Source organism: Saccostrea cucullata, unplaced genomic scaffold (genome assembly GCF_032062105.1).
Source record: "Saccostrea cucullata isolate Sc308-1 unplaced genomic scaffold, CSIRO_AGI_Scuc_v1 ctg2076, whole genome shotgun sequence".
NCBI classification, from domain to species: domain Eukaryota; kingdom Metazoa; phylum Mollusca; class Bivalvia; order Ostreida; family Ostreidae; genus Saccostrea; species Saccostrea cuccullata.
The window spans coordinates 65,388-74,859 of record NW_026936563.1 but is presented as its reverse complement, the minus strand read 5'-3'; the positions used below and the strand labels follow the sequence as shown (position 1 = coordinate 74,859).

The 9,472-nt window shown below is 33.2% G+C and overlaps 1 long non-coding RNA gene across 1 annotated transcript in view; it reads right to left on the bottom strand.

The window, feature by feature from the left end:
• Positions 1–6,008: 6,008 nt before the first annotated feature.
• Positions 6,009–9,472, bottom strand: part of LOC134245847 (uncharacterized) — a 30,897-nt gene continuing 27,433 nt past the window's right edge. Inside the window, exon 4 of the long non-coding RNA XR_009987535.1 lies at positions 6,009–6,073. This is a non-coding gene — a long non-coding RNA (uncharacterized LOC134245847). The remainder of the gene's footprint in view (positions 6,074–9,472) is intronic.

Genomic DNA, 9,472 nt, shown 5'->3' with positions numbered 1-9,472 from the left:
ATTAGCAGACTTTTTTTTATATTCATATGAAGCAGAATTTCTGCAAAATCTTTTACGTGAAAAGAAAAAAACACTTGCTGTGGCCTTCCACTCGACATTTAGATATATCGACGACGTATTGTCTATTAATAATGATAATTTCCATTCCTACGTCGACACGATATATCCTCGTGAGCTTGAAATAAAAGATACCACAGAGTCCAACACTTCTGCTTCATACTTGGATATTTTACTTGAAAAATACAATAATGGTAATCTAACAACCAAGCTATATGATAAACGTGATGACTTTAACTTTTCTATCGTCAACTTCCCTTACTTATGCAGCAATATACCTTCATCACCTGCATACGGAGTATTTATATCTCAGTTGATTCGATATGCAAGAGCATGCTCTACGCATGAACAATTTCTTAAACGAGGTAAATTATTGACAAGCAAGTTGATGCAACAAGAATATCAGCGGTCTCGTTTGAAGTCATCATTTCGTAAATTCTATGGTCGATACAATGACCTTGTCAGCAAATACAATTTATCATTGAATGAAATGCTGACTGACGTTTTTCATACCAATTGTTAGTCCATTATTTATACACTGAATTGACCACGGATTTTTTCCGTTATATCCCGATTATGACAACGAGCACACGGCGGGTGTGACCGGTCAGCAGGTGATGCTGACTCCTCCATGGCACCTGATCCCACCTCTGATGTTTCGGGGGTCCGTGTTTGCTCTGCTCTTGTTTTGTATATTTGTTTAATGGACGTTGAGATTGAATACTGTTCGTTATTTCCATATCCTTGGTATATTTTGTAAATACGAAATCAGGAAACTTATGATCATTGATTAAGTTGAGATACAAAGGGGCAGTACAGCCAACTGGCTTGTGTCTTCGCCTTGATACAGAAACCATTTGGAATATACAAATCGGTTGGTGCAAAGTTGCCGTAGTGACCAGTTAATAAATAGCTGTGTGGCATTAGCTATAAGATTGCCATATGGACAGAGCAGTCCTTGATAGATCATTCATACTGTGTAAGTATATTATAGCCATTTGGCTAGGTTTTAGTTATATAGGCAACTTAGTTAGCAGTAAGACACCAGGCAGGTGTAAAACGGCTAAGTCAAGAGGCACCAGGCAGATGGCTGTTGACATAGTGGTATCGTGAGGCAATTGTCATATGGCACCAGGTAGATGCCAGTATTAGCTGAAAATTTATAATCATTGTACAAAACACTGAGGTCACTTGATTTAAAGACACCAGGCAGGTGTCATACCATATCTTTATATTTTGCATTCAATCATACCCCTAGTAAAACTCGGTAATCCAAGCACGGACCTCCTGACCGCTCAGGTCCGACACGTTACACATGTGTGTGCGTTGTTGACTTGTGTGCGTATTTAATGTTTCAATTTATTTCACATTGTTTACCTTACGTCCACTTTCATGTCTGGCATGATGTTATCAGTTCGCATTGGTTTAAAATTTACTCTAAAAACAGTTAAACAAAGTTTACATAATCCAAAAGTTCTATAATCTGGCCATGTGTATCGGATATCGGTAGAGGCATATAAATTTGAACTCGGCCATCGGTAGATATAATCAATCCAAATTCAAAGGCAAAAATATGTTTTAAAAAAAGGAAGAAATTCACGATAATTTCACAACAAATTTCAAAAGGGAGTAAATGATTCATCTAGATAATTATCAAATATACAGTGGGTACTGTCCGTATAAAACTTATAAAATAGACCTTCCGGAATTCTCCAGTCTCCATTTATGTATTACATGTACATTACCAGTGACGTCACTGGAAAGAGAAGTCCGACGTCTGCAAGTTCTGGGGCCTAAACGGTGACGAATGCATAAAATCAACAATTATTTAATTACCTTATGACTGTGTGTTGCATGTAAACTAAGGGGGATTTTTTTGCAGTGTATTACATAATGGAGACGTGGGTTACCAAACACAGAAAATATTGACCATGTTAAGGCAGTGAGCTGTTTTGGTCAACACTCAGGTGTATTCATCAACACGGGCACGTTATATCAAAATTAAGGTGAAATTTAAAAATACTGTTATTACAATTAAGTATTTATTCAAAATGTTTTTTAACCAAACAAATAAGATGCAAAAAAAAAAAAAACAAACAAACAAACAAACAAAACAACAACAACAACAACAACAACAACAACAATTTGATGTAAAGTTCCACTCACCGAATTTATTTCTATTTACAGTATTTAAAACATAACATTTGATGGTAAAGGAAATAATTATCTTTGAGTGCAATAATGGTGTAACAGTTTTGTTTTTACATATCTGCCCTTTTAATCCTTATGTCAATATAAATTGTGTTTGAGAATTTTTATGTGATTTTATGCATTCCAGCTTGGTGACTGACGCTTATCTTTGTAAACACCTAAATGCCTAGAATGGACCCCAAAACAGATTCTTAAAGTTTGACCAGTATAATTTTGAATATGGCAATACTTTTAAAAAGGAATAAGATTTTCTGATCATATTGCTTTTAGACTTGCAAATACTACATGTAACTTGAAGCTTTTCATGTAAAATTTTAAATGCAATAGAGTTTGACGAATTTCACACTATTTAGAGTTATCTCCCCTTGTCGGCATAACTCTCATTTTCCCACTTTGTCCTTTGTAAGTTACCTGTTATTATTTTCAATCTTCAAACATTATTGGACAATTTAGATCTGTACCTGTATTGCCGAAGCTTGGGGCAATATGAAAATCTTAATGACTGATATTCATTACAGATTTTATCTTTAAGATACTGACCAATAAATTTAGTAAGATTACAGAGGAAACACAGGGCCTTACGCTGGATTGACCACGCAAAGGGGAATTACTTTTGTAAAATTTAATGTGAAAGTCGCCTATTTTTTTTTACATATATTTTTTTTTACCTCAAGAACAAAAAGTATACACTTGGAACACACACAAAAACAGACGAGTCCATGCCAAGCTAAAGATTAATGCAGAAGGTAAGTTCAATTTTTCATTTCGGAACTCTTCTGGTTTTATCCAGATCGGACCTTACATATAATTAAGTCAGCTTCAGTATATCATAGAAGGATATGTGGATAACGAATAGTTTTCAATCTCAAAGTCCATAAAACAGTACAAAATAAGGACAGACCAAACACGGACCCCCAAAACATCAGAGATGGGATCAGTTGCTATAATAAAACACCTATTTACTTACTATTCGGAAAATAGCTTGTTTATCTTTATCATCTCCCTCAACAGCAAACTATTCCCCAACACTGCATCTTGGGGAATATTTGTTGTCTTTGGGGATGATAAAGTAGCTATTGTCCTCAAAGCCAGCAATGCTATGGCCTTTTGTGTGGTGTGCATAAACTTTTTAGAATGTGGGCCATAACTCAAGATCCCCTTGGACAATCATTGTCAAATTTTCACAGGGCATCCTTGGCCCAAGGGCTACCATTTATACTGAAATTAGGGTTTTGACCCTTAAACAAGGGGAAATAATCAGGAAGATAAAGCCAAAAGAAGTCTATATTGGCCTAGAATTGTTAAACTTTGTCAGTTGAGGCATCTTGGGTTTTTGGAGAATGTCGACCAAAGAGTAGATCACCATAACCTACTTATGGTATTTTATAGCTCTATTGAAATATATTCAGTCCTGTTAGGCTAAGAATCATCGAACTTTCTTGGTTGATGTATTTTGGGTCTTATAAACAAAGAGGCTTCAAATACTATTGATAGATTGTACAACTTATTAGAAGAGCGATTCAAGGCCCTTGGGTTTCTTGTTGTCCATCGTCATACACTGTTTTCTGTCTGGTAAAATTTTAGCATTTACAGCCTCCTCCCCCCACCACCACCCAAACTAAGTAAGGGGGGGTTAACCCATCAAAATTATTCAAAATTGTATTTTTTTTTAATTGGACATCAAGCAAACTATTGGCAAGATTTTAAGGATTTCCATCCCTAATGGGATTTCACTACCCTTAAATGTCTGTCAAGTTCATAAGACTCTGATATTATATTAAAGCATTTTATAGTGGAAAATGATTGCCCGCAAGAAAGTTTTCAAAATGTCATTGATTAAGCAGTAATTTATTAACAAAGATTGCTTTGAAGTCTATGGGGAAAAACGTTTTTTTTTCAAAATGAAAATTCAAATAATTTGAATATCAATAAATCCTGCTGTGGAAAGATGCATCAAAACATTAATTAAAGAATGGCAATTAAAAACAATTTTTTTACCGGCTAATTTTTTTAATTAATTTTTTTTATTAATTTAAATAAGGGGAGATACCTCGCCAAAACTCAAGGTCATAAATTAGGACACATCCCACTATACATACTAATTGTAATAAATTAGAAATATGTCTATTTAAATTGAGTATTCATTGCCTACATATTAGTCATGTATTTAATTTAACTGAATTTGTTCCCATTACTAGCTTTTGCCCTGTCTGTCTGTCTGTCTGCAAAATCTTTTCACATTGGCCGTATTATTTTAGTGGGTGAAAGTATGGCCTTCATATTTCACATACATGTACCTGGGTACTCATTGTGACAATACTTTTGTATTGGTACACCAAATTAACCTTTTGAATTAAACTAGGAGTATGACTCACTTTTAAGAAAGTTTTATAACTTGAATCTTGGTCTTAACTTTTGAACAGTTGGTGCAAGGGCTGTCATACTTCACTTGTATATTTACTGTGACAAGATCTTTCAATGGGTATAAATTAAAATATTTGACCTTGAACTTCTACCGGTAGTTTAACCCACTGTTAAAAAAAAAATAACTTTGATCATAACTTATGAGCTGATAGTAGTAGGGCTTTCATATTTCACAGATTTATTCTTTGGAACAAGTCCTTCCTTGGATGTCAACAATTTTGACCTTTGACATTGACTTTGGAGTTTGACTTGCACTTGGGAAACTTTAACCATAATCTGGCATATGGGGTATCAGTATGTACAAACACATCTTTTTTTTCCGAGTTCACCCACAAATTAATGCTATGTAATTAATTTTAGATAAGAGAATTACAAGGTAAATATTTGAGGATATAGTGAAAAAAATAGTTTAAAAGATCAAAATTCATGTGGTTATGAATACTAAAAAAATAATTATTTAGTATTTCTATTAAAGTTCTACAGAGAATCAATCAGGATTAATATCAAGATAATAATAATGTTCAGGGGAAAAAATGGGTTTTCCCTTATTCCATGCATTTAATATTTTTTTCTTTACAGATAAAAGAGAACTGGAGAAGAATGAATTGATGTTAACATACTCAACATTAAATTTCTTAAATCTAAATATGTCTTTTGTTGTGATTGCTTCAAGAGCAAATAGGATCAGGAAATTTAAAGTGAAGGATTATATAAACCAGAAAGTGGATCATTCAACAGATGAAAAGAAAATAAGCCTTTGAGGGAAATTATATCAAATGCATAAATTGAATATTGAAATTGCATGTAATTTTTGGTTCACCAACGTTTACAATATGTGAAAAAAATGTTCAAAACATGTGTTTAACCGTAGTTTGACACATTTTTGTATGGTGTTCATACATTTACACTATGAACAGTGCAAATAATAAACCCATTAAACAAGTTATGTAAAAAATGTTACATTCACGTTGCACGTACGTTATTCATATGAGAAACGTATGAGTAACGTACGTGTGCAATATATGTGTAACGTATGGTGGGCAATACGTACGTTTAACATACGTGACACGCATGATATTCACATATGTGATAACGTACGTGGTGCTTTTTTCATGGAAAACGTACGTGAAGTTACATAAGTGTCAAATACGTTTAACATACGTGAAACGTACGTGGCACAATTAGCTGTGTAGAATTAGATTCTAATTGCGAAATGCAAATAACAAGAGGAATATTATTATTGTAAGTTGTAAAGGTTAACTGTCGCCAGAAATATTATTTCAGTCCTTTTTAGAAAAAAAAACTTCTCTTAATATTGCTGCTTTAAAATTTATTTCTCTACTTATTCTCAATCTTCTGTCGAGCTTAAATACAAAGCAACCTCAAATAAAATATTTACCTTGTATACAAAATTACATATTTCTGCTGAGAAATATTGTAAATAAATTCAAATATATCTTTGAAAAAATACATTTTCAGTTATATTTCTCTCTCTCTCTCTCTTTTAATATTAAAATCTTAGGACACTTAAAAATAATGTGTCTTTGGTGTAGGGCATTTCAACCAAGGGGATGAAGTGAACTGTTCTTATGACGTATTTCCTTCGAATCAGGACGGAAAGGAAATGATTCATCCGAAGGCTGTATAACACTTTAACAATATGTTCTATCAATCAAAAGCGTTGTTTTAAAGGCACTTGTCTACCCTACTTCAAATGAACATTGTTTCAATGGACTTTTTATATTGATTTCTGTAAAATGCTCGATAACGATAACGTGGATCTAAAGTGTTAATATTAAAATAAGGAATAGTCCAAAGTGCTAGTGTTTTCCCACCAAAAAACTTTATTTCAGTGAATTATGATATTTAAAAATGTATATTTTTGTTAAACAAACTGCCAGGTATAAAGATCAAATATGAATTTCCCTTTGTAAGATAACGTTACAAATCAGAATGTTAAGAGCTTCTTGCACTTGTCAGAGAGATCTATATTTATATGATTTTCGGATATTAATACAATTTTAGCTAGATTCTGAATGAAAAAAATACTAAAGATTTAAGTGATCAATAAGCAGTTTTGACAGTATCATTTTTAAAAATGCAATGATGTTTCAGAGAATGTATAACAAAGTAGTAAGATTAATTATCCAGCATTTATAGCAATATAAGTGTAAAGCAAACAGTTTATCAATAGTGCAAATTATGAAATAAAGAACATCACTTACAAGTATATGTATGCGGTATATTATTATTATGATGATAATGTTAATGTCTGTGATTATTCTCTAATAATGTTACGCTGTTTTAACACCGTCTATACCATGATCTAAACATACCAAATGGTTCATTTCATTTGTTTTAACATGTCGTCAATGAGCATCTAGGTTTAAATCATTATATCCACACTACTCTTTTCCCTGTGCCCTTGAATCTTTTAAAGGGAGTATTTAACGAAACTTAAAAGAGTCCATGCTCTGATTCTTCATGATCAGGATAAATACATGTATTAGTATTATAGATGTTGTGCACCAGAGCTCGATAAATCCCTGCATGTTATAGAAGGAAATCAATTTGTTGCCTCATTAACCTTAACCTTAAATTTGCCAGCAAACTGATGTAAGCATAAGGTCTCTTCCTATAATAACAACAATCAATTTAGTTTTTCATCATTTCCTCTTTTTGTAATGTTTGCTTATACGAGTTATCGTTCCTCTGGGACTTTATATACACTTGCGGTAAAGAGTTACATAGAGACATATTCCATACGATGCGATGGAACCACTTTGTAACGAAGGCACGTTATCATTCAATCCCACGGTGGAAGCCATACCTAATTATCAGAAATCTCAAATACAAACATTTCTGCGAGTAAATCACATAAAAGTGAGTGGCAACAAGCTGGAACTCGCCCAGCGTGTAGTGAAGGCTTTAAAAAATCGTTCGTGCACGACGCCCAGTCAAGTACCCCCACATCAATCGTGTCAAACTTCAGATGTACCTGTTCCAGATATACAAAGGCTGTACCTTAAATAATTTCCTGAACTGTATGACATATGACATATAATACAGATATCATGTGGTATTAAACTTGACTTTCTCTCATTATTGAATCTTTACTGAATTTATAAACTTGGGAAAATCTGAACTGCAAATCTTCTAATGTTGTCTATGGAATAGAATGTAATCTGTGTGGACTTATTTATGTCGGTGAAACCAAGGGATCGCTTAACAAAAGAATATCAGGTCATCGATTTCAAATAAATCATGGTGGTCAGCAGCTTTTATATAAACATTTTAATTCACCTGATCATTCTATTTTATCAATGAAAGTTAGAATTCTGGAAAAGATTTATCACCACTCAAATAGTCCGTCGTTGAGTACACCTTTCCGTAGACAACGTGAAGAATTTTGGATTAGGAAACTAGGGACAGCGTTTCCCTATGGATGTAATGACAATGTTGATAGTGTTGGAAATCTTTCTAGCCCACAGTGTAATAATGTAAATGTGATGGGACTTTTTAAAAATACTCAGAGACGTAAGCGTAGTCATGGACATCGTTCGTACAATAAATCTGCAATACACGACGTCTCTTTTGATTCATTACCACCTTATGTAAATCAACAGTTAGGTCTACATCATATTCGAACCAAACTTTACTCTGTCCCTTTAAAACTTTTCAATAGTCTTCTTGAAAAGACCAAGGAACATCCAAATTTAGATTCCTCGACACCTGAATATAGGCTCGGTTCTGTGATTATGGATATTGCACATCATAGGCTTTTTAAACCCGCACGTTTCACGGAAGAAAATGCAGCTACAACAATCCGTCTTTTCCTCAATAATAATAATAATAATAATAATAATAATAATAATACTTTATTTTAAGAGGGTGACCCGATTAGTGCAATGCACTAGTCTTCCTCGGGGCCCTCTAAGCATGTTCACAATAATACAATAATGAAATCATTGTACAATAATAAATAATACAACATGACGTAAAAATACAAGTACATATAGATTTCAGGAGATTTTAGCTGCGGCATGTTATTATGAATTTTTCTACATTTTTACGAAATATGTGTAAATTCTGTGAAAAACGTATGTACAAAGGTAGTTTGTTCCATAAATGAACACCGGAATAATGAAAAGAATTTTTTAATTGATTTGTTCGATATTTCGGTAGATGAAGGTCATAGTTTGTTTCAGATCGTAGAGCATAACTACTAGAAGAAATAAATTCAAAAGAGTCTCTTAAATAAGTAGGTGCCATACCATGAAGTGTTTTGTACAGTAATATATATTTATGAAAATCAATCAACTCGTAAATAGTCAGCCATCCAAGTTTTTCGAATAATGGTAGTGAAGGGGCATCATAAGCCACATCTAGTATAATACGGGCTGCCCTTTTTTGCAATTTAAAAACTCTATCTATGCCAGCACCTGGCGCATTACCCAAAATAGTTAGGCAATAATTCAAAGAGGGCAGAATGTATGCATTATAGAATAGTTTTCTTGTGTGTAAGGGGAGGAATTTTTTAATTTTGCGCAACGTATATAATTTATATGTCAAAGATTTACAAACTGAGTCAATATGGTGATTATAGCGCAATGAACCATCAATATGCACTCCCAGAAGTTTTTCAGATTCAACATTTTCAATTAATTTGTTTGAAGCATATAAATTTAGTTCAGGTGAATCTATTCTTGATTTTCTCTGCTGAGTTCCCATAAGCATACATTTTGTCTTATTGGTATTTAACACCATTTGATTTTTGGAA